We start from the raw sequence: 19,292 nt of genomic DNA, 5'->3' as shown, positions 1-19,292 counted from the left end.
TTAGTCTTGCTAGTGGTCTATCAATTTTGTTCATCTTTTCAAAAAACCAGCTCCTGGATTCGTTGATTTTTTGAAGGGTTTTTTGTGTCTCTATCTCCTTCAGTTCTGCTCTGATCTTAGTTATTTCTTGCCTTCTGCTAGCTTTTGAATGTGTTTGCTCTTGCTTCTCTAGTTCTTTTAATTGTGATGTTAGGGTGTCAATTTTAGATCTCTGCTTTCTCTCGTGGACACTTAGTGCTATAAATTTTTCTCTACACACTGCTTTAAATGTGTCCCGGAAATTCTGGTATGTTGTGTGTTTGTTCTCGTTGGTTTCAAAGAACATCTTTATTTCTGCCTTCATTTCACTATATACCTAGTAGTCATTCAGGAGCAGGTTGTTCAGTTTCCATGTAGTTTAGTGGTTTTGAGTTAGTTTCTTAATCCTGAGTTCTATTTTGATTGCTCTGTGGTCTGAGAGTCAGTTTGTTATAATTTCTGTTCTTTTACATTTGCTGGGGAGTGCTTTGCTTCCAACTATGTAGTCAATTTTGGACTACGTGTGATGTGGTGCTGAAAGGAATGTATATTCTGTTGTTTTGGGGTGGAGAGTTCTGTAGATTTCTATTAGGTCCACTTGGTGCAGAGCTGAGTTCAATTCCTGGATATCTTTGTTAACTTTCTGTCTCATTGATCTGTCTAATGTTGACAGTGTGGTGTTAAAGTCTCCCATTATTATTGCATGGGAGTCTCAGTCTCTTTTTAGGTCTCTCAGGACTTGCTTTATGAATCTGGGTGCTCCTGTATTGGGTGCATATATATTTAGGATAGTTAGCTCTTCTTGTTGAATTGATCCCTTTACCGTTATGTAATGGCCTTCTTTGTCTCTTTTGATCTTTGTTGGTTTAAAATGTGTTTTATCAGAGACTAGGAGTGCAACCTCTGCCTTTTTCTGTTTTCCATCTCCTTGGTAGATCTTCCTCCATCCCTTTATTTTGAGTCTATGTGTGTCTCTGCACGTCAGAAGGGTCTCCTGAATACAGCACACTGAGGGTCTTGACTCTATCCAATTTGCCTGTCTGTGTCTTTTAACTGGAGCATTTAGCCCATTTACATTTAAGGTTAATATTGTTATGTGTGAATTTGATCCTGTCCTTAGGATGTTAGCTGGTTATTTTACTTGTTAGTTGATCCAGTTTCTTCCTAATATTCACGGTCTTTACAATTTGGCATGTTTTTGTCGTGGCTGGTACCGGTTGTTCCTTTCCATGTTTAGTGCTTCCTTCAGGAGATCTTGTAAGGCAGGCCTGGTGGTTACAGAATCTCTCAGGGTTTGCTTGTCTGTAAAGTATTTTATTTCTCCATCACTTATGAAGCTTATTTTGGTTGGATATGAAATTCTGAGTTGAAAATTAATTTCTTTAAGTATGTTGAATATTGGCCCCCACTCTCTTCTAGCTTGTAGAGTTTCTGCCAAGAGATCCGCTGTTAGTCTGGTGGGCTTCCCTGTGTGGGTAACCCGACCTTTCTGGCTGCCCTTAACATTTTTTTTCTTTTTTTTTTTTTGAGACGGAATCTCGCTCTGTTGCCCAGGCTGGAGTGCAGTGGTGCAGTCTCGGCTTACTGCAAGCTCCGCCTCCTGGGTTCACGCCATTCTCCTGGCTCAGCCTCTCCGAGTAGCTCAGACTACAGTTGCCCACCACCACGCCCGGCTAATTTTTTGTATTTTTAGTAGAGACAGGGTTTCACCTGGTCTCGATCTCCTGACCTCGTGATCCACCCGCCTCGGCCTCACAAAGTGCTGGGATTACAAGCGTGAGCCACCGTGCCCGGCTAACATTTTTTTTTTCATTTCAACCTTGGTGAATCTGACAATTATGTGTCTTTGGTTTGCTCTTGAGGAATATCTTTGTGGCGTTCTCTGTATTTCCTGAATTTGAATGTTGGCCTGCCTCACTAGGTTGGGGAAGTTCTCCTGGATAATATCCTGCAGAGTGTTTTCCAACTTGGTTCCATTCTTCCCGTCACTTTCAGGTACACCAATGAGACGTAGATTTGGTCTTTTCACATAGTCCCATATTTCTTCGAGGCTTTGTTCATTTCTTTTACTCTTTTTTTCTCTAAACTTCTCTTCTCGCTTCATTTCATTCATTTGATCTTCAATCACTGATAACGTTTCTTCCATTTGATTAAATCGGCTACTGAAGCTTGTGCATGTGTCACGTAGTTCTCGTGCCATGGTTTTCAGCTCCATCAGGTAATTTAAGGACTTCTCTGCATTGGTTATTCTAGTTAGCTATTCGTCTACTCTTTTCAAGGTTTTTAGCTTCTTTGTGATGGGTTCGAACATCCTCCTTTAGCTTGGAGAAGTACATTATTACTGATCATCTGAAGTCTTGTCTTGACTCATCAAAGTCATTCTCCATCCAGCTTTGTTCTGTTGCTGGCGAGGAGCTCTGTTTCTTTGGAGGAGAAGAGGTGTCTGATTTTTAGAATTTTCAGCTTTTCTGCTCTGGTTTCTCCCCATCTTTGTGATTTTATCTACCTTTGGTCTTTGATGATGGTGATGCCCGATGGAGTTTTGGTGTGGGTGTCCTTTCTGTTTGTTAGTTTTCCTTCTAACAGTCAGTACCCTCAGTTGCCGGTCTGTTGGAGTGTGCTGGTGGTCCACTCCAGACCCTGTTTGCCTGGGTATCCAGCGGAGGCTGCAGAACAGCAAATGTTGCTGTGTAATCCTTCCTCTGGAAGCTTCGTCTCACACGGGCACCCGGCCTTTTGAGGTGTCAGTCGCCCCCCTACTGGGAGGTGCCTCCCAATTAGGCTCCTCAGGGGTCAGGGACCCACTTGAGGAGGCAGTCTCTCTGTTCTCAGATCTCAAACTCCGAGGTGGGAGAACCACTACTCTCTTCAAAGCTGTCAGACAGGGACGTTTAAGTCTGCAGAAGTTTCTGCTGCCTTTTATTCAGCTATGCCCTGCCCCGAGAGGTGGAGTCTACAGAGGCAGGCAGGCCTCCTTGAGCTGTGGTGGGCTCCACCCAGTTGGAGCTTCCTGACTGCTTTGTTTACCTACTCAAGCCTCAGCAGTGGTGGATGCCCCACCCCCAGCCTCACTGTTGCCTTGCAGTTCGATCTCAGACTGCTGTGCTAGCAGTGAGTGAGGCTCCACAGACTTGGGATCCTCCGAGCCAGGCACGGGATATAATCTCCTGGTATGCCATTTGCTAAGGCCATTGGAAAAGCACAGTATTAGGGTGGGAGTGTCCCGATTTTCCAGGTACCATCTGTCACGACTTTTGTTTGCTAGGAAAGGGAATTCCCTGACCCCTTGAGCTTCCAGGGTGAGGCGATGCCCCACCCTGCTCCATGGGCTGCACCCACTTGTCTGGCACGCCCCAGTGAGATGAACCCGGTACCTCAGTTGGAAATGCAGAAATCACCTGTGTTCTGTATCATGCACGCTGGGAGCTGCAGACTGGAGCTGTTCCTATTCGGCCATCTTGGTGCCACCACTGTCTCAAGATATTTTCTAATTTACCTTATGATTTACTGTGGGACCCATTGGTAGTTTAAGAGCATATTGTTTAAATTCAACATATTTGTTAATTTAAATTTTCCATCTCTAATTTCTAGTTTTTAAAAATTAGATTAGAAAATGTACTTCATATTCATTTTAATTTCTTTGTATTTATTAAGACTTGTTTTGTGTCCTAACATGTGATCTTTCCTACAGAGTGTTCCATGTACACTGGAAAAAAATTGTGTATTTTGCTGATGTTGGGTGGAGGGTTCTGCATATATCTGTTAGGTCCAGTTGGGCTATCATGTTGTTCAAGTCAAATATTTACTAACTGCTCTTCTCTCTGCTTGTTGTGTCCATTATTAAAAGAAGAGTATCTATATCTCCAAGTATAATTGATCTGTCTATTTCTCCCTTCAATTGTGTCAGTGTTTGGTTCAGATATTTTGGGACTCTGCTGTTTGTTATATATATATTTTTAATTGTTATATCTACTTGATTCATTGGCCTTTTTATTAGTATGTACTGCTTGTCTTTGTTGTAACAGTTCTTGGCTTAAAGCCTGTTTTGTTTGATATTAGTGTAGCCATGCCAGTTTTTTTTGTTATTTTTTGTGTAGGATATCTTTCTCCATCCCTTCACTTTCAATCTTTTTGTGTCTTTGCATCTAAAATGAGTCTCTTATACATAGCATATCATTGGGTCATGTATGTATGTATGTGTTTAAAAGGTTTTGTCAATTTCTATCTTTAGATTGGAGGTTTAATCCACTTATATTTAATATAATACTGTTAAGGGGAACTTACTTTTGTCATTATTATATTTGTCTTCAGTATGTTTTAAGCCATTTCCCCTTCATTTCCTCCATTAGCATCTTCATTGTGTTTCATTGATTTTTTTCATAGTGTAACATTTTTTATTCTCCTCTCATTTTCTTTTGTATATGTTTTTAGTTTTTTGTGGTTAATATGGGGATTATAATTAACACTTTAAACTTATAACATCTTGAGTTGATGCTTTTAATTTTTATTTCAATAATATTAGGGATACAGTGGGTTTTGGTTACACAAATGAATTATACAATGGTGAAGTGTGAGATTTTAGTGCACCTGTCACCTGAGTAGCATATATTGTATACAATATGTAGATTTTTAAATACTTCACCGATTCCCACCTTCCTTTTTGTATATGGTAAGCGATAGGGATAGAGTTTCATTCTTCTACACGTGGCTATTGAGGTTTCCCAGAACCATTTATTGAATAGGGTGTCCTTTAACCAATTTATGTTTTTGTATGATTTGTTGAAGATTAGTTTGTTTTAGGTATTTAGCTTTATTACTGAGCTCTCTATTCTGTTCCATTGGTCTATCTACTTTTATACCAGTACCATGCTGTTTTGATTATTATAACTTTGTATACTCTTTTTTGGTTCCATATTAATTTTAGGATTTTTTTCTGATTCTGTGAAAAATGATGTTGGTATTTTGATAGGAATTTCACTGATTCTGTAGAATAGGCAGTATGGTCATTTTTATGATATTGATTCTTCCAATCCATGAGCATGGGATGTGTTTTCATTTGTTTGTGTCATATGTGATTTCTTTCAGCAGTATTTTATAGTTCTCCATGTAGAGCTCTTTCACTTCATTTGTTGCGTATGTTTCTAGTTTTTTTTTTTTTTTTTGCAGCTATTGTAAAAAAGATTGAGTTCTTGATTTGAGTCTCAGCTTGGTCATTGTTGGTGTATAGTAGTGCTACTGATTTGTGTACACTGATTTTGTAACCTGAGACTTGTGCTGAATTCATTTATCAAATATAGGAGTCTTTTTGGAGGAATCTTTAGGCTTTTCTAGGTATATGATCATATCATTGGCAAACAAAAATAGTTTGACTTCCTCTTTTCCAATTCGGATGCCTTTTCTTTCTTTCCCTTGCTTGAATGCTCTGGCTAGGACTTCCCTAACTTAATTTTAATAGCCTGGAGAACCTCTGCTCGAGACTGCTCAATTCCCTGCACCTGTATCTAATGACAAAATTACATCTTTATATGTTGCATACTCAATAATGGTGCAAAATTATTTCTTATTAATTTGTCTTTTAAATAATGCAGGAAGTAAAAAGTGAAGTAACAAATAAATGATACAATAATATTGGCTTTTGTATTTGTCCGCATAGTTATCTTTACCAGGAAACTTCATTTCTTCATATGGTTTGAGTTACTACTTAGTGTGTTTTGATTTCAACCTGAAGGATCTCTTTTGTATTAACTGTCTCATGATCATGAACTCCCTATGTTTTTCTGGGAGCATCTTAATTTTCTTTTCATTTTTGAAGGACAGCTTTGCCAGGTATAGAATTCTTATTTGTTTTTTTTTTCTTTTAGTACCTTAAGTGGATCATCCACTGCCTCTGGCCTCCATAGTTTCTGATGAGAAATTGGTAGTTAATCTTATTGAGGCTCACTTGTATGTGATGAGTCAAGACTTTCTGGAGTGTAGTAGCATGATCTCTGCTCACTGCAACCTCTGCCTCTGAGGTTCAAGTGATTCTCCTGCCTCAGCCCCCTGAGTAGCTGGGACTATAGGCACATGCCACCACACCAGGCTAATTTCGTATTTTCAGTAAGTCGAGGTTTCACCATGTTGACTAGGCTCGTCTCAAACTCCTGACCTCAAGTGAACCACCTGCCTCAGCCTCCCAAAGTGTTGGGATTATAGGCATGAGCTACCACGCCCGGCCCTAAGTTGTGTTTTTCTTAATTCAGCTTTCTTTTGGTTGCTGTAAACTTTTGACTGTTCGCCAGACTTCTGACAAAGTTGGTTCTGATAGTTTTTGCTTGTGTTTTATGTTTTTGTGGGGAGTTTGGAGCTTTCTATTCCACCATTTTTCTGACATTGAGAGGTGAAGCCAGCTGGACTTCCTGGGTTGAGTGGGGACTTGGAGAACTTTTCTGTCTAGCTAAAGGATTGTAAATGCACCAATCAGCACTCTGTAAAAATGTACCAATCAGTGCTGTGTGTCTAGCTAAAGGATTGTAAGTGCACCAATCAGCACTCTGTGTCTAGCTAAAGGATTGTAAGTGCACCAATCAGCACTCTGTGTCTAGCTAAAGGATTGTAAACTCACCGATCAGCACTCTGTAAAAACACACCAATCAACACTCAGTGTCTAGCTAAAGGATTGTAAATGCACCAATCAGCACTCTGTAAAAATGTACCAATCAGTGCTCTGTGTCTAAAGGATTGTAAATGCAGTCAGCACTCTGTAAAAATGTACCAATCGGTGTTCTGTGTCTAGCTAAAGGATTGTAAATGCACCAGTCAGCACTCTGTAAAATGGACCAATCAGCACTCTGTAAAATGGATCAATCGGCAGGATGTGGGTGGGGCCAAATAAGGGAATAAAAGCTGGCCACCCGAGCCAGCAGCGGCAACCCAATTGGGTCCCTTTCCACACTGTGGAAGCTTTGTTTTTTCGCTTTTCACAATAAATCTTGCTGCTGCTCACTCTTTGGGTCCGCACTACCTTTATAAGCTGTAACACTCACTGCGAGGGTTTGTGGCTTCATTCATTAAGTCAGCGAGACCACGAACCCACTGGAAGGAACAAACAACTCCAGATGCACCACCTGTAAGAGCTGTAACACTCACTGCGAAGGTCTGCAGCTTCACTCTTGAAGTTAGCGAGACCACGAACCCACCGGAAAGAAGAAACTCCAGACACATCTGAACATCTGAAGGAACAAACTCCGGACACACCATCTTTAAGAGCTGTAACACTCACTGCAAGGGTCCGCGGCTTCATTCTTGAAGTCAGCGAGACCAAGAACCCACTGGAAGGAATAAATTCCGGACACAGACTTCTAACAAAGTTGGTTCTCATAGTTTTTGCTTGTGTTTTATGTTTTTGTGGGGAGTTTGGGAGCTTGAGGCTTTCCATTCCACCATTTTTCTGACATCACTATGCTTATTAATATTTAATTGGATTCTACTTTGATATTAATTTTTCCACCTATGCTTAATTTCTTTTTTTTGCCTTATATACTTTTTCTTTTCTTAGAATTCTGCTCTGCCACTCACTAATGATGTGACCTTGGGAAAGTTTCTTAAACTCTCTTTACCTCAGATTCCTTATCTAAAATGAAGATGAAGTAAGTTAAGTTTAGTAACTTAATATAGTTAAAGTGTTCAGAACAGAGTCTGCCATATCATCATCATTCATTCATATGTCTCTTTCTAGCTTGTAAGTGTTTTTGATACATAATATTTGTACATACTTATAGGCACATGTGACATTTGGATATATGCATACAATGTGTGATGATAAAATCAGGGTCTTTAGGATATTCATCACTTCAAACATTTATCATTTCTTTGTGTGGGAACATTTTAAATCTTATTTTATGGGCTATTTTGAAATATAAAATATTTTGTTAATATAGTCATCCTACTGTGCTATCACACACTAGAGCTTATTCCTTTTACCTAATTGTGTATTTTAATGCATTAGCTAATGTCACTTCATTCTCCCACCCCTTCCCAGGCTCTTGTAGCTATCATTGTACTCTATATCCACATGAAATTCACTTTTTTTTTTTTTTTAGCTCATACGTAAGAATGAGAACATGCAATATTCATCTTTCTGTGCCTGGCTTATTTCACTTAACATAATGGCCTCCAGTTTCCTCCGTGTTACAAATCACAGGATTTTATTCTTTTTATGGCTGAATAGTATTCCATTGTGGATATATACCATATTTTCTTTATCCATTCATCCATTGATGGACACTTAGCTTGATTTCATTTCTTAGCTATTGTGAATAGTGCTGCAGTACACAGGATGGTGTAGGTATTCCTTTGATATACTGATTTCATTTCCTTTGGATAAACCCAGTAGTGGGATTGCTGGATCATATTGTAGATATATTTTTAGCTTTTTGAGAAACCTCTATAATTTTTTTATAATGATTGTACTAATTTACATTTCCACCAGCAATGTGTGATAGTTCTTTTTTTTTTTGCATCTTTGACAGTGTTTGTTATTTTTTGTCTTTTTGATAATAAGCATTTGATCTAGAATAAAATGATACCTCATTCTGGTCTTGATTTAGATTTTGTTATGATTAATGATGTTGAACATTTTTTAAATGTTTGCTGCTTGCTTGTATGTTGTCTTTAAGAAATGTCTATTTAGATTTTTTGCCCAATTTTTAATAGGATTATTTGTTTCTTTGCTATTGAATTGTTTGGGTTTCTTGTATATTTTGGATATTAGTTTCTTGTTGAAGGAATAGTTTGCAAATATTTTCTCTCATTCAACAAGTTGCCTTTTTATTGATTGTTTCTTCTGCTGGGCAGAAGCTTTTTCATTTAATATAGTTCCATTTGTCTATTTTTGTTGTTGTTGCCTGTGCTTTTGTGATCATGGCCATAAAATCTTTGGCTAGACCAATGTCCTAGAGCATTTCTCCTGTGTTTTCTTCTAGTAGTTTTATAGTTTCAGGTCTTACATTTAAGTCTTTAATGCATTTTGCATTGATTTTTGAGAGATTGGGGCCTAGTTTCATTTCTTTGCACATGAAGATTTAGTTTTCCCAGCACCATTTTTAGAGTCTGTCCTATCTCCAATGTATGTTCATGGCACCTTTGTAAAAAGTGAGTTGACTGTAAGTGCATAGCTTTACTTCTGGGTTCTCTATTCTGTTCCATTGGTCTGTGTGTCTGTTTTTGTATCAATAATATGATATTTTAGTTACTATAGCTTTGTAGTATATTTTGAAGTCAGGTAGTGTGATGCCTTCAATTTGGCTCTTTTTGCCCGGAATAGCTTATTTGAGTTCTTTTGTGGTTCCATATAGATTTTAAAAATTTCTTTTAATAATGTTTTTGGTATTTTGATAGTGATTGCATTGAAACTGTAGTTTGCTTTAGGTAGTATCTTTATTTTTACCATATTAATTCTTCCAGTCAGTGAGCATGAGATATTCTTTCATTTTTTTGCATTCTCTTCAATTTATTTTATCAATGTTTTACAGCTTTCTTTACAGAGGTCTTTCACCTTCATCATTACATTTATTTTTAGGTATATTACTTTTTCTTATAGCTATTTAAATGGGATTGCTTTTTCGTTTTTCTTTTTCAGCTAGTTCTTTAATGTTGTATAGAAATGCAACTGATTTTTTATGTTGACTTTGTATGCCATAAATTTATTGAATTAATTGAGCAGTTCTAAGAGTTTTCTGGTGGAATTTTTAGGTATTTCTGTATATAAGATCATGTCATCTGTGAAAAGTGACAATTTGTCATCTTCCTTTCCTGTCTGGATGCCCTTTATTTCTTTCTCTTGCCTGATTGTTCTGTTTATGTGATATGGTTTAGATATTTTTCCCACCCAAATGTCATGTTAAAATGTAATCCCCAGTTTTGGAGATGGGGTCTGGTAGGAGGTGTTAGAGTTGTGGGGGTAGATCCTTCATGGCTTGGTGCTATCCTCATGATAATGAGTTCTCCTGAGGTTTGGTTTAAAGTATGTGACACCTCCCCCACTCATTACTTCCACTCTCTCTATGTGAAAAGCTGTCTCTCTCTTTGCTTTTCATCATGATTGTAAGCAGCCCAAGGCTTCATCAGACACCAAGCAGATGGCCAGTGCCATGCTTCCTGGACACCTGAAGAACCATGTGCCAATTAAACTTCTTTTATTTATAAATTACCCAGTCTCAGATAATTCTTTATACTAAGCCTAACGCAGGACATTGGTACTGAGGAATGGGGCATTGCTACAAAGATACCTCAAAATGTGGATGCAACTTTGGAGTCAGGTAACAGGCAGAAGTTGGAAAAATTTGGAGGGCTCCGAAGAAGAACAAGTGGATGAGGGAGTTTGGAACTTTGTAGAGACTGGTTAAATGATTGTGACCAAAATGCTGATGGTGATATGGACAGTGAAGTCCAGGCTGAGGAGGTCTCAAGATGCAAATGAGGAACTTATTGGGAACTAGAGCAAAGATCACCCTTATTATGTCTTAGCAAAGAATTTGGCTATATTTTGTCACATGCTAGGGATTTGTGGAAGTTTAGACTTAGGGTATCTGGCAGAAGAAATTTCTAGGCAGGAAAGCATTTAAGACATAGCCTGGCTGCTTCTAGCAACCTAAGTCAGATACAGGAGCAAAGAAATGACTTAAAATTCCAAGTTATATTTAAAAGGGAAGCAGAGAATAAAAATTTGGAAAATTTACAACCTGGCCATATACAAAAAAAAGAAAAGCCTATTTTCAGGAGAAGAATCCAAGCAGAGTAACCACTTGCTAGAGAGATTTGCATAGCAAAAAGGGAGCCAGGTTCTCATAGCCAAGACAATGGGGAAAAGGCCTCGAAGTCATTTCAGAGATATTCATAGCAGCCCATCCCATCACATGCCCAGAAGCTTAAGAGGAAAGAATGCCAGGGCCATGGCCCTGCTGCCCTGTGCAGCCTTTGGACACTGCTCTTTGTATCTAGGCTGCTTCAGCTCCAGCCTTGGTGCAAAGGGCCCCAGATACAGCTCAGGCCACTGCTTCAGAGGGTACAAGCCATAAGCTTTGGTGGTTTCTACATGGTGTTAAGCCTGTAGCTGAACAAAGTACAAGAGTAAAGGAGGCTTGGCAGCCTCTGCCTAGGTTTCAGGGAAGGTATGAGAAATCTTGGGTGCCCAGGCAGAGTGCAAGGGCAGAGCCCTCACAGAGAACCTCTACTAGGGCAGTGCCAAGGGGAAAAGAGGGACTGGAGGCCCCACACAGAGTCCCCAACAGGGCACTGCCTAGTGGTGTTATGGGAAGGGGCACTGTCCTCCACACCCCCAGAATGGTAGATCCACTGGCAGCTTGCACCCTGTGCCTGGAAAAGCTGCAGGCACTCAACTCCAACCTATAAGAGCAGCTGTGGGGCTTACCCTGCACAGCCACAGGGGCAGAGCTGCCCAGGGTTTTGGGAGCCCACCTCTTGTACCAGTATGCCCTGGATTTGGGACATGGAGTCAAAGGAGATTATTTTGGAGCTTTAAGGTTTAATAACTGCCCTGATGGGTTTCAGATTTGTATGGGGCCTGTCGTCCCTCTCTTTTGGCCAACTTCTCCCTTTAGGAACAGAAATCTTTACCCAATGCCTGTACTGTATCTAGAAATAAATAAATGGCTTTGATTTTACGGGTTTATAGATAGAAGGAAATTGGCTTGAGTCTCAGATGAGAGTTTGGACTTGGGACTTTTGAGTTAATGCTGGAATGAGTTAAGACTTTGGGGACTATTAAGAAGAGATAATTGTATTCTGAAATGTGAGAAGGATATGAGATTTTGGGAGCCAGATGCAGAATGATATGGTTTGGATATCTGTTCCACCCAAAGATCATGTTGAAACGTAAACCCCAACGTTGGAGATGGTGCCTGGTGGGAGGTGATTGGATTATGGGGGCAGATCCCCTGTGGCTTGGTGCCATTCTCACAATAGTGACTTCTCATGAGATCTGGTTGTTTAAAAATATGTGGCATATCGCCTGACCCATCTTGCTCCTGCTTTCTCCGTGGGAGACACTGGCTCCCCCTTTGCCCTCTGCCATGATTGTAAGCAGCCCAAGGCCTCATGAGAAGCTGGGCAGATACCTGGTACCATGCTTCCTGTTCAGCCTGCAGAACTGTGAGCCAATTAAATTTCTTTTCCTTATAAATTATCCAGTCTTAGGTATTTCTGTATAGCAATGCAGGAATGGCCTAACACATTATGACTTCTAATACCATGTTAATAAGAGTTGTGAAAGTGGGCATCCTTGTCCTATTTTAAATCTTAGAGGAAAAGGTTTCAACTTTTCCCCATTCGGTATAATGTTAGCTGTGGGTTTGTCATATGTAGCATTTATTGTGCCTGTCATGCCTACAATATGTTGAGAGTTTTTATGATGAAATGATTTTAAATTTTATCTAGATTTTCAGTATCTATTGAGATAATCAGTGGTTTCTGTCCTTGATTCTGTTTATGTGATGTACCACACTTACTGATTTGTGAACATTGAATCATCTTTATGTCCCTGAGGTGTATCCCACTTGATCATGGTGAATGAACTTTTTAAATGTTTTTTGAATTTGGTTTGCTACTATTTTGTTGAGGCTTTTTGCATCAATTTTCATCAGGGGTTTTGGCCTGTAGTTTTCTTTTTTGTTGTATCTTTGTCTGGTTTTGATATCAAGGACTTCATAAAGTGAATTAGGAAGAATTTTCTCTTCAATTTTATGGAATAGTTTGAGAATAATTGGTGTTAGTTTCTCTTTATGAGTTTGGTAGAATACAGCAGTAGAGCCATCTTGTCCTGGGCTTTTTTGTTGTTGTTGACTTTTTATTACTGATTTAATTTTATTACTCATTATTGATCTGTTAAGGCTTTTTAATAGACACTGTTCAATTTGATAGGTTGTATGTGTCCAGGCATTTATTCATCTCTTCCACTTTTTCCAGTTTGTTAGCATATAGTTTTTCACAGTAGTCTCTGATGATCTTTTGTGTTTCTCTGGTAACTATTGTAATGTGTCTTTTTTCATTTCTGAATTCATTTGGGTCTTCTCTCTTTTTTTCTTGCTAACAGTTCATCAATTTTGTTTAGCTTTAAAAAATCCAACTCTTTTTTGTCCTTTACATTGTTTTTAGTATCTTGTGTTTTAGTTCTGCTCTGATCTTTATTTTTTTCTTCTACAAATTTTTGGCTTGGTTTGTTCCTCCTTTTCTAGTTCCTTGAGGTGTAGTCTTTTATTTGAGCTGTTTATTTGAGATCCTTCTGCTTTTTTGATGTAGGCATTTATTGCTATGAACTTTCCTCTGAGTACTGCTTTTGTTACATTCCATAGTTTTAATGTGTTGTGTTTCAATTTCTATTGTTTTATGATTTTTTTTGACTTCCATCTTTTTTTATTTATTTATTTTTTATGTTTTTGAGACAGAGTCTTGCTCTGTTGCCCAGGCGGTGTGCAGTGGTGCGATCTAGGCTCACTCCAACCTCTGCCTCCCAGGCTCAAGCAATTCTTTTGCCTCAGCCACCTGAGTAGCTGGGACTACAGGCCTGCACCACCATGCCCAGCTAATTTTTGTATTTTTAAGAGAGACGGGGTTTTGCCATGTTTCCCAGGCTGGTCTTGAACTCCTGGCCTCAAGTGATCCTCCCACCTCAACCTTCCAAAGTGCTGGGATTACTGGCATGAGCCACCATGCCTGTCATGCCTTAATTCCCATCTTAATTTCTTCATTGATCCAATGGTTGTTCAAGAGCATGTTGTTTAACTTCTATGTATTTGTAGTTTCCAAAGATCCTCTTGCTATTAGTTTCTAGTTTTCCATTGTGATTTTAGAAGATACTTGATATGATTTTGTATTTTAAAAATTTGGTGAGGCTGGTTTTGTAGCCTAAGATATGATCTGTCCTGGAAAGTGTTCCATGTCCTGATGAGAAGAATGCATATTCTGTAGCTGTTGGGTAAAATGGTCTTTAGAGGTCTGTTACGTCCACTTAGTCTACATTGCAATTTAAGTCTGATGTTTCTTTGTTTATTTTCTGTCTAGATGACCTGTCCAATGCTGCTGTGTTGATGTTTCCCACTATTATGGCATTAGAGTCGATCTTTACCTTTATATCTAGTAATATTTAATATAAATATCTGGGTTCTTTGATGTTGTTTGCATATATATTTAGAATTGTTATATCCTCTGGCTGAGTTGATCCTGTTATTATTATGTAATGGTCTTCTTTGTCACATTTTACTGTTTTGACTTAGAGTCTTTTTTATCTGATATAGATATAGCTGTTCTTGCTTGCTTTTGGTTTTGGTTTGCATGGAATTTTTAAATTCTATCATTTCACTTTCAATTTCCATAGGCTACATATACTTGGGTCATTTTTTTAAAATTCATTCAGTTGGTCTATAGCTTTTAAGTGGAGAACTCATTTATATTCAAGGTTACTATTGATACACAAGGGCTAATATGGTTTGGATCTGTGTCCCCACCAAAATCTCGTGTTGAATTGTAATCCCCAGTGTTGGAGGTGGGGCATGGTGGGAGGTGACTGTATAATGGGGCAAATTTCCTATAAATGGTTTAGCACTATCCTCTTAGTACTGTCCTTGTGATAGTGAGTTCTCACAAGATCTGGTTATTGAAAAGTGTGTGGCACCTCCCATCCCCTCTCTCTCACTCCTACTCTGGCATGTGATGGGCCTGCTCCCTCTTCAACTTCTGCCATGATTGTAAGTTTTCTGAGGCAGTTGACCTAGTAAATGAGATGGCTACTAAGTGAGCAATGGCTGAGTAGTGTCTATAGTGCAGATATGCTGAACAAAGAGATGTTTCATGTCCTGGGTGAGATGGAGTGAGATAGCATGATTTTTTTTTGCATGTGTGTATATGTATGTGTGAGTGTGTGTGTGTGTGTATGTGTGTGATTTGTAAACTTTTAAAATATATTTAGGGGGTACATATGCAGATTTCTTTTTCATTTATTTATTTATTTTTTTTGAGACGGAGTCTCGCTCTGTCACCCAGGCTGGAGTGCAGTGGCACGATCTCGGCTCACTGCAAGCTCCACTTTCCGGATTCATGCCGTTCTCCTGTTCAGTCTCCCGAGTAGCTGGACTACAGGTGCCTGCCACCACACCCAGCTAATTTTTTGTATTTTTAGTAGAGACGGGGTTTCACCGTGTTAGCCAGGATGGTCTCGATCTCCTGACCTCGTGATCTGCCCGCCTTGGCTTCCCAAAGTGCTGGGATTACAGGCGTGAGCCAACGTGCCCGGCCCCAGATTTCTTTATTATTATTACTATTATTATTATTTTTTATTATACTTAAAGTTCTGGGATACATGTGCAAAATATGCAGGTTTGTTACACAGGTATACATGTGCCATAGTGGCTTGCTGCACCCATCAACCCGTCATCTACATTAGGTATTTCTCCTAATACTGTTCCTTCCCTTGCCCTCTACCCTCACAACAGGCCCCGGTTTGTGATGTTTCCCTCCCTGAGCCCATATATTCTCATTGTTCAACTCCCACTTATGAGGGAGAACATGTGGTGTTTGGTTTTCTGTTCCGGTGTTAGTTTGCTTAGAATAATGGTTTCCATCTTCATCCATGTAACTGCAAAGGACATGAACGCATCCTTTTTTATGGCTGCATAGTGTTCCATGGTGTATATGTGCCACATTTCCTTTATCCAGTCTATCATTGGTGGGCATTTCGTTGGTTCCAAGTCTTTGCTATTGTGAATAGTGCCACAATAAACATATGTGTGCATGTGTCTTTATTGTAAAATAACTTACAATCCTTTGAGTATATACCCAGTAATGGGATTGCTGGGTCAAATGGTATTTCTAGTTCTAGATCCTTGAGGAATCGCCACACTGTCTTCCACAATGGTTGAACTAATTGACACTCCCACCAACAGTGTAAAAGCCTTCCTATTTATCTACATCCTCTCCAGCATTTGTTGTTTCCCGACTTTTTAATGATTGCCATTCTAACTGGTGTGAGATGGTATCTCATTGTGGTTTTGATTTGCATTTCTCTAATGACCAGTGATGATGAGCTTTTTTTCACTTTTGTTGGCAGAATAAATATCTTCTTTTGAAAAGTGTCTGTTCATATCCTTTGCCCACTTTTTGATGGGGTTGTTTGTTTTTTTCTTGTAAATTTATTTAAGTTCCTTGTAGATTTTGGATATTAGTCCTTTGTCAGATGGATAGATTGCAAAAATGTTCTCCCATTCTGTAGATTGCCCGTTTACTCTGATGATAGTTTCTTTTGCTGTGCAGAAGCTCTTTAGTTTAATTAGATCTTATTTGTCAATTTTGGCTTTTGTTGCCATTGCTTTTGGTGTTTTAGTCATAAAGTCTTTGCCCATGCCTGTGTCCTGAATGGTATTGCCTAGGTTTTCTTCTAGGCTTTTTATGGTTTTAGGTCTAACATGTAAGTCTTTAATCCATCTTAAGTTAATTTTTGTATAAGGTATAAGGAAGGGGTCCAGTTTCAGTTTTATGCCTATGGCTAGCCACTTTTCCCAACATCATTTATTAAATAGGGAATCCTTTCCCCATTGCTTGTTTTTGTCAGGTTTGTCAAAGATCAGATGGTTCACATGTGTGGCATTATTTCTGAGGCCTGTGTTCTGTTCCATTGATCTATTCATCTGTTTTGGCACTGGTACCACACTGTTTTGGCTACTGTAGCCTTGTAGTATAGTTTGAAGTCAGGTAGCATGATGCCTTCAGCTTTGATCTTTTTGCTTAGGATTGTCTTGGCTATACAGGCTCTTTCTTGTTTCATGTGCAATTTGAAGTAGTTTTTTCTAATGCTCTGAAGAAAGTCAATGGTAGCTTGATGGGAATAGCATTGAATCTATAAATTACTTTGGACAATATGGCCATTTTCACAATATTGATTCTTCCTATCCATGAGCATGGAATGTTTTTCCATTTGTTTGTGTCCACTCTTACTTCCTTGAGCAGTGGTTTGCAGTTCTCCTTGAAGAGGTCCTTCACATCCCTTGTAAGTTGTATTCCTAGGTATTTTATTCTCTTTGTAACATTTGTGAATGGGAGTTCACTCATGATTTGGCTCTCTGTTTGTCTATTCTTGGTGTATAGGAAAGCTTGTGATTTTTTGCACATTGATTTTGTATCCTGAGACTTTGCTGAAGTTGCTTATCACCTTAAGGAATTTTTGGGCTGAGACAATGGGATTTTCTAAATATACAATCATGTCATCTGCAAACAGAGACAATTTGACTTCCTGTCATCCTATTCGAATACCTTTATTTTTTTCTCTTGCCTAACTGCCCTGGCCAGAGCTTCCAATATTATGTTGAATAGGAGTGGTGAGAGAGGGCATCCTTGTCTTGTGCTGGTTTTCAAAGGGAATGCTTTCAGTTTTTGCCCATTCAGTATGATATGGGCTATGGGTTTGTCATAAATAGCTCTTATTATTTTAAGATATATTCCATCCATACCTAGTTTATTGAGTGTTTTTAACTTGAAGGGGTATTGAATTTTATTGAAGACCTTTTCTACATCTATTGAGATAATTGTGGTTTTTGTCACTGGTTCTGTTTACGTGATGGATTACATTTATTGATTTGCATATGTTGAACCAGCCTTGCATCCCAGGGGTGAAGCTAACTTGATCATGGTGGCTAAGCTTTTTAATGTGCTGCTGGATTCAGTTTGCCAGTATTTTATTGAGAATTTTCACATCAATGTTCATCAGGGATATTGGCCTGAAATTTTCTTTTTTTGTTGTTGTTGTGTCTCTCTGCCAGGTTTTGGTATCAGGATGATGCTGACATCATGAAATGAGTTAGGTAGGAGTTCTTCTTTTTCTGTTATTTGGAAAAGTTGCAGAAGTAATGGTGCTAGCTCCTCTTTGTACCTCTGGTAGAATTCGACTGTGAAACTGTGTGGTCCTGAACATTTTTGGTTGGTAGGCTATTAATTACTGCCTCAATTTCAGAACTTCTTATTGGTCTATTCAGGGATTCTATTTTTTCCTGGTTTAGTCTTGGGTGGGTGTATGTGTCCAGGAATTTATCCATTTATTCTAGATATTCTATTTTATTTGCCTAGAGGTATTTATAGTATTCTCTGAAGGTAGTTTGTATTTTTGTGGGATCGGTGGTGATATCCCCTTTATCAATTTTATTGCATCTATTTGATTCTTTTCTCTTTTCTTCTTTATTAGTCTTGCTAGCAGTCTATCTATTTTGTTATTCTTTTCAGAAAAATAGCTCCTGGATTCATTGATTTTTTGAAGGAGTTTTTTGTCTCTATCTCCTTCAGTTTTGCTCTGATCTTAGTAATTTCTTGTTTTCTGCCAGCTTTTGAATTTGTTTGCTCTTGCTTCTCTAGTTCTTTTTTTTTTTTTTTTTTGGAGTGTTATAAAAATATTTTCCCATTTATTTTGCCCAAACCAACTGCACTCTTTTGAAAAGATGTACAATAAAAATTAATTCTGTGAATTTATGGAAAACATATGCTTTGGTGTTTTATGTTAGACCTTTATTTCAAACATACATTAGAAAATATGCAAATAAAGGTAGTCCATGGGTCTTCAGTTATAGTAAGTAAATCTGAACTCTCCTTTTGGGGTTCCCACTTCATTAGTGAATTCAGTAGATATTATCCCACTTCATTTTTCTCTGCTTTCATTGCTACTTCTTTAGGCTCTTCCTTTTAAAATGCCCCTTCCTTGGTCACTACTACACTTTTTTTTTTTTTTTATTATACTTTAGGTTTTAGGGTACATGTGCACAATGTGCAGGTTTGTTACATATGTATCCATGTGCCATGTTGATTTCCTGCACCCATTAGCTCGTCATTTAGCATTAGGTATATCTCCTAATGCTGTCCCCGCCCCCCCCACCCCCCACCCCACAACAGTACCCAGAATGTGATGTTCCCCTTCCTGTGTCCATGAGTTCTCATTGTTCAATTCCCACCTATGAGTGAGAACATGCGGTGTTTGGTTTTTTGTCCTTGCGATAGTTTACTGAGAATGATGTTTTCCAGTTTCATCCATGTCCCTACAAAGGACACGAACTCATCATTTTTTATGGCTGCATAGTATTCCATGGTGTATATGTGCCACATTTTCTTAATCCAGTCTATCGTTGTTGGACATTTGGGTTGGTTCCAAGTCTTTGCTATTGTGAATAGTGCCGCAAGAAACATACGTGTGCATGTGTCTTTATAGCAGCATGATTTATAGTCCTTTGGGTATATACCCAGTAATG

General features: G+C 38.7%; 1 protein-coding gene across 1 annotated transcript in view; it reads left to right on the top strand.

Moving 5' to 3' along the window:
* The window catches only part of LOC116461863 (coiled-coil domain-containing protein 7-like), a 286,960-nt gene that overhangs the window by 37,085 nt on the left and 230,583 nt on the right, over positions 1 to 19,292 (top strand).

The sequence above is a fragment of the Hylobates moloch genome, unplaced genomic scaffold (assembly GCF_009828535.3).
Source record: "Hylobates moloch isolate HMO894 unplaced genomic scaffold, HMol_V3 SCAFFOLD_3, whole genome shotgun sequence".
NCBI classification, from domain to species: domain Eukaryota; kingdom Metazoa; phylum Chordata; class Mammalia; order Primates; family Hylobatidae; genus Hylobates; species Hylobates moloch.
The sequence above is the reverse complement of the archived record's forward strand: the minus strand, read 5'-3'. Positions and strand labels throughout refer to the sequence as shown.